Here is a 6,771-nt window from a genome sequence, read left to right on the forward strand (position 1 = left end):
GTATTTGTAGTTTTAAAGTAATATTTGTTGTAAATGCACAGTAACCACAACATTTACCATGCTTTTACCACAGTATTTGTAGTTTTAAAGTAATATTTGTTGTAAATGCACAGTAACCACAAAACTTACCATGCTTTTACCTCAGTATTTGTAGTTTTAAAGTAATATTTGTTGTAAATGCACAGTAACCACAAAACATACCATGCTTTTACCTCAGTATTGGTAGTTTTAAAGTAATATTTGTTGTAAATGCATAGTAACCACAACACTTACCATGCTTTTACCACAGTATTTGCCGTTTTAATGTATCATTTGTTGTAAAAGCACAGTAACCACAAAACTTACCATGCTTTTACCTCAGTATTGGTAGTTTTAAAGTAATATTTGTTGTAAATGCATAGTAAGCACAACACTTACCATGCTTTTACCACAGTATTTGCCGTTTTAATGTATCATTTGTTGTAAATGCACAGGAACCACAAAACTTACCATGCTTTTACCTCAGTATTGGTAGTTTTAAAGTAATATTTGTTGTAAATGCATAGTAACCACAACACTTACCATGCTTTTACCACAGTATTTGCAGTTTTAATGTGTCATTTGTTGTAAATGCACAGTAACCACATAACTTACCATGCTTTTACCTCAGTATTGGTAGTTTTATAGTAATATTTGTTGTAAATGCATAGTAACTACAACACTTACCATGCTTTTAATGCCTAATAATTTAAAATCCAAAAATTGTAAGGTAAATCTGTAATTTTTCCTTTAAATAATCCTATATATTATACATAATGATATTTTATTTTCTCTTTTTTCAGCTGAAAAGACCAAAAGGCCCTTTCGGACTCAGTCAGCTCATTAATGTTTGAGGAGAAGTAAACGGGAGACGAAAAGCTACAAAGGCATATATTCACGATGTAGTAGTATGTGTTGGTTTTAACTTCCAATCAAACATTTTATCAATCATTTGTTGTTTCTTAAACCTTCTCTTACAAAACCCATAGCCCAATCAGTACAAACATAGTCTCTAAGTCTTAATAATTCACAAGATTTAACAAGTTCTCAAATTCATACCATGCACATACATATTTGTATACTCGTACATAATCCTGCAGCTTTTACTCCTAGTGCTGTCATTGGCTACTGCCTCAATTCCTGTACATATTTATCGCGATATTTGCAAATCAGTTGCAGATGCCCCACACACTGTCGAAAGTTTATATTAATTGCATTATTTAAAATTATTACAAATTGGACCCTGTCTGTTGATGTTCCAATGATACATGATGTCTCTCCACACCTCATGACCTTCCTCTGTCTGTTTGCAAGAGTGGAAAAGCTAATCTGACTTTTAACACGACATCAGATACTCGATTATTTTGTCATGATCAGATCAGTTACACTGCTGATAACTCTCCCGTTTGCATGTAAATCGTGTTATTTTTGCTTGCTATTAATGACATACTTTTAATCATGCCCACATATCAGTAAACTTATTACATAAATGCATTTAACATTTAATTATGCAACACTCTATACACAAATAAATCCTACTGTTATTTATAAACTTTCTACTTGCTTGTAATGTAATAAAATTACCTTCTTTTCTGTCTTGCAGGATTACTTAGTCCTTTTTTTAAGATCTCTACAACATCAAACTCAACAGCTCTTTTAAGAGCCGACCCTCACAAGAGCTCCAGTACTAGTGAGACGCAGCGAATCTTGGCGTGATCAGCCCTTCCCAGGTAAAAATCCTACAATATTTCAATCAGTATTTACTCATCAAATGCTCTCTCCTGAATCGTATGGTAAAATAACTTATTTATAACTGTCTTCATTTCTATGTTTTAAGAACAATAGTAATTGCACATAGAGTAAGTAGAGACTTGTTTTGTTTTACAGCAGAGAAGGAAGACCAGTCCTTATATCAACGCAAGCTAATCGAATGAATCCTTTGTTTCGGTGAGGAAAGGAACATCCGGTGCCCAAAGACAGAAAGGTGCGCGTGGCCATTGGTATGTCTTGTACTGAAACAATGCTGTAATATGTAGGCTAGTACATCATTTGATGTTGACAATTTTACATTGTACAGGTTATCACTTGGTTATTCACCAAGTAAAGCTCTTGAAACAAGTGACAGAAGAGTGTGTTGTCTTGAAAGAAATCAAGCATCACTGGCAAAGGCTCAAAGAGACCATGCCTTTCTAAAATATCTTTTAAAACAGGTCGCTGTTGATATGGGTAAAACAGTTTTTTTTTCAGTACTTAACTTATATTACAGGTGAAACTCGAAAAATTAGAATATCGTTCAAAAGTTCATTTATTTCAGAAAATTCAACTTAAAAGGTGAAACTAATATATTATATAGACTCATTCATGACATGCAAAGTGAGATATGTCAAGCCTTTATTTGTTATAATTTTGATGATTATGGCTTACAGCTATGAAAACCTTTTCACAATATTCTAATTTTGGGGTTTTCATAGCTGTAAGCCATTATCATCCAAATTGTAACAAATAAAGGCTTGAAATATCTCACTTTACATGTAATTAGTCTGTATAATATATTAGTTTCACCTTTTAAGTTGAATTACTGAAATAAAGTTTTGCACGATAAAAAAAATTGCTAAAAAAATTTTTTTGCACGATATTAACATTTTTCGAGTTTCACCTGTATGTGCTGCAATTTTATATATATATATATATATATATATATATAATGCTTCAATGTGTATAATATAATGTACTGACTACTGCTTTATAAATTTAAATAAGGAACAGGCAACTCAGGCCCTTTTGCGTTCTCCTTTTTGAGGTGGAGAGTTTACATCAAACCCTAATTGAGCACATCTGAACATTTTAACCAAAGTCTCCAGGTTTACTTGTAGACATAGGCAGGAGGGTTCGAGGTTGGAGCTAAATCTACAGGACAGTGGACGCTGAGGGCCAGAGTAGCCCATCACTGCTTTAAATAACACACAACAGAAGGTGACCTGACTGTCCATTAAACAACTTAATTTGAATTGTTTGTTTTACTTTCAGACCAGGACTGGAGAACACCTGACGATGGGATGTTGAGACTTCTTCCTCTGAGAAAAAGCCACACCACATCAGTGATCACATCTTCTGCTCATCAGTTATACTGTAGGGCACAACTGAACAAACTGTTTAGATGAGGAAGAAGAACATGAACACGGTAGAGACATGTACAGGGAAGAGCAAGAAACCAGTTTAGCTGTGATAATGAATCATTATTTTCCAACACAATATCAACACAATGTTTTCTGTATCTTAGGTGACTGAATAGGATTCTCTGGCACTCATTATGTGGCTTCAGCAGCTGAGAATGGTTTAATGTGATGTTAATGTATTTTTGAAGACCCATTTTTATTTATCTTGAATCTCATTTGTCTTTATGCTACTTTATCAACTTTATTCTGTGTCCTCCAATAAAGTATTGTTTAATAAAATATGGTGAATATTGTGTATTAAAAGTGGTGTTTGGTACAGTAAATGTAATATTTTATTTGAGAAATTTTAATTTCTTATGAGTTTAGTTCATAATTTAAAAATAGGACATAAACATTTTTGATCTAGTTAATGATATTTGGGACAACAATGCACTAAAAGTTGCACATTCTTGCATGTTGTGAGAAGTATGCCAGTTTTCAGTGAAATAAAGGGAAGGTGTGTGAATAACAAGAGGCTGCAGTGGGTTATATTACTACTAACACTTCAATCATAATTGAAGATGATCCATGTTGATCATTCTAGTTCATCTACTGCATTTAGTATGAACTCATAGATATTACGGATGTCAGGCATATAAGAAGCAATCAGAGGGGGTGAAATAGACATGTTGGCACTGTTTCTTTGTTGTTTTACTAAATAGTGCATTGTCCTTGTGTAATAGTAAAGTGTAAATATATAAATTGATTTTTGTTTACTGCAAACACTGGAAATTGGATAATGACAAGTTGTTGCAGGTTCATCCATTATATTTGTTGGTGTTCATACAAAAAAAGTAAATACATATTAATTATTATTATTGTTATATATTACAGCATTTCTTTAAAATATTTCCATATCAGATGGTCTCACAATACCCATCAAAACCTAATACATGCATGATGTTAGAATAGAAAAGGGGGGAAAAGATAAAATAGTCTGGTATTTAAATGTGACTAAACAAAGTTTGTTGTCCATGATGAAGAGAATAGATGTGTGTAGATTGCAATGCCCTTCCACCCTCAGGGGCCCAGCAACGACCCAGCAACGGCCCCCGGAAGAGCAAACAAATACACATTTCAAATGGGTGTAACTTAAAGTCTGGTTAGTGTATCAAAGAGAAAATCGGCAGGACAAATGCTTATGCTATTTTTACTAAATGTTGGGCACAGTTTTCAGACAAATATGGAAAGCTGGCATGAAGGTTTTTTTTAAAAGTGCTCACAGTAAAATATCACATTTCAGTCTGTCATAAAGGCAGTTTATGTCATAAAGGTTTGCACAATGAACATTTAGATATCCAGTTGTCCATTAAATATATTATTTATTTAAAATGTATTGTTTCATTGCTAAACGTTTTAAACTACATTACCCACATATCTCTGTCATTCTATCAATGCAACAGGAAACGTGGTGCTGTAGTTCATTGAGATGTGCAGAAATGCTAAGGGTTAGGGTTGGAATCTCGATAAAGGAGTATTTTCCCACAGCATAGAGACATTTTATAGTTAACTTATTGTATAACTAACGTGATAATAACACCAAAACATACTTTGTAACATGAAGCGCCGTTTTATATGGGTTAAAAGATTATCCAATCCAACCAAGTTCTGCGATGCAGTCACAGCCAATGACAACGCAGCTGAACAGATGCGTCACACTTACTTGCCCATTTATGGTAAATGATGACAGATCTCTTCTGGTTCCGGCTGCAGGGATAGATTCAATATTTGGCCTGTTAAATATGTATTCCTTCTAATTAAAAAACTCACATTTAAAAACAAAAGACTCCCGTGTGTGCTTACCATCCAAAAACGAGTTCACACGATCAATGACACAAATTAGTTTTTTTGATTATTTGACTCATGCATAAATGCATTTGAAAGAGAAACTTTTTTTCAAAGCAATGGCCTACAGCAGGAGTAGTTTTGCAGTATTTTAATTAAAGATAATTACATGGACTAAAGTGTTTCTAACATTTACAGTGTATATACAGTATATCAAAGGTATAAACTTAATCACTTCTTTATGCCATTCTCCACCATCTGAACTATTGGAATTCAAATAAATATAACAAAAGCATAATGAATGCACACAATTTAGATTGTAAATACTGAATTCCAATATTTAATGTCAAACTGTTTAAAGACAAATGTAGTGCCAAAACTACTGCACAACTGTATAAATATCAGTTCCCTTTCGTTGTCGACGTGGATGACGACGAATGGGGTTTCGCTTAGAACACCTATCGACTTCGAGTATTACAAAACGAGCCAATGGCAAAGAAATGCCATGGGTCTGCGGAATTTGCATAGCGTATCTCCGCCCTACCTCGTGGGTATAAAAGGAGGACGCCGGCAACAGGCAGATATGTTTTCGCTTCGGAGCCAAGAGTATTTCTTCACTCCACAGTCATCTCTGACTTCGCTCTACGAGACGAGCTTCTCTCTCCGGTGTTGGTGTGACGGCGATCTGCAGCGAGCTCACAGTGCCTGCTGATCTGTGCAGTAATCTGCCAGTGTGTGTGTGTCTCCCTGTGCGCTTCAATATCGCAGAGTTTTTTTCTCTCCTCTCATAAAAGAGCTCGCACGCGGCACGTCTTTTTAAAGACGGCACGCCCGTGCATTTCTGGTTGCAGCGGACTGGTATCGGACTCTGATGGGCACGAGCGCTGTCTAGTGTGTTTGCTCATGCTTGAACAGCGCTCGTGGGTGACTCATGTTCTCGCAAGGGAACGTGATCATCGCGTCATATATAGGTCGAGACTCGGTGAACTCGCAAGAGTGAGAGTCCCCTCATCCACCCCCCGATCTTCGGCTGGTGGCCAGGGTGACCTGAGGGTTACGGTCTGGAACAAGGCGCCGACTACGTGTCCGTGACCCCAGCCCCCCTCTTCAATGAAGGTGCCCGCTAGTGAACTGCTGATTTCCGCGAGTCTACCCTCTGGTGGCCCGCGTGTTTCAGTTGAAGCTACAGAGGAAGATGCCATGTCTGTTGCAGCGTCACTAGGTGGGCTTGAGTCTTCTGGAAGTGAGGGCTCGTCACAGCTGCCACCTTCCGGTGTGCATACGGCTGTGCCTGAATCTGATCCGGAGATGACGGCCATGCTTTCCTTGGACGATTGGTTTTGGGTAAGGCCGCCGACCCTCGTCCGTGGCAAACCCCAATACCTCTCTTCCCGGACGTGCATGATGAGATCTCGAAGTCCTAGAAGACCCCCTTGTCTTCTCAGGACCGCTCGCTGATCTCATCCGCCTTTCCTCCCCTCGATGGGGCCGCTGCCCTTGGGTACACTGGGGTTCCCCCGGCTGAACGCTCTGTTGCGATGCTATGTGTCCTCAGAGTGCTTCTTCTCGGCGCAATCCTAAGCACCCGCCTGTGGCCTGTAGTTTTTCGTCTACGCTTGTGGCGAGATCCTATAGTGCCACGGGACTGGCAGCCGCCTCTCTGCATGCCATGGGTGACCCAGATGCTCATGGACCTGCACGAGGGCGGGACTGACCCAGGGCTCTTCACTGAGCTGCGCGCCGTCACTGACCT

At 37.8% G+C, this 6,771-nt stretch overlaps 1 long non-coding RNA gene across 2 annotated transcripts; it reads left to right on the forward strand.

Annotated features, from left to right (window-relative positions):
• Positions 1-1,620: 1,620 nt before the first annotated feature.
• Positions 1,621-3,263, forward strand: LOC143706774 (uncharacterized). Of its 2 annotated transcripts, none has more exons than XR_013193026.1 (3): positions 1,621-1,748; positions 1,906-2,018; positions 3,046-3,263. It is a non-coding gene; the product is annotated as an uncharacterized LOC143706774 (long non-coding RNA). The 2 variants fall into 2 exon arrangements; XR_013193025.1 differs by having other exon boundaries at positions 1,906-2,008; positions 3,051-3,263.
• Positions 3,264-6,771: the final 3,508 nt, after the last annotated feature.

The sequence above is a fragment of the Siphateles boraxobius genome, unplaced genomic scaffold, assembly GCF_051911475.1.
Source record: "Siphateles boraxobius isolate OS27281-9 unplaced genomic scaffold, OSU_SipBor_1 41, whole genome shotgun sequence".
Taxonomy (NCBI): domain Eukaryota; kingdom Metazoa; phylum Chordata; class Actinopteri; order Cypriniformes; family Leuciscidae; genus Siphateles; species Siphateles boraxobius.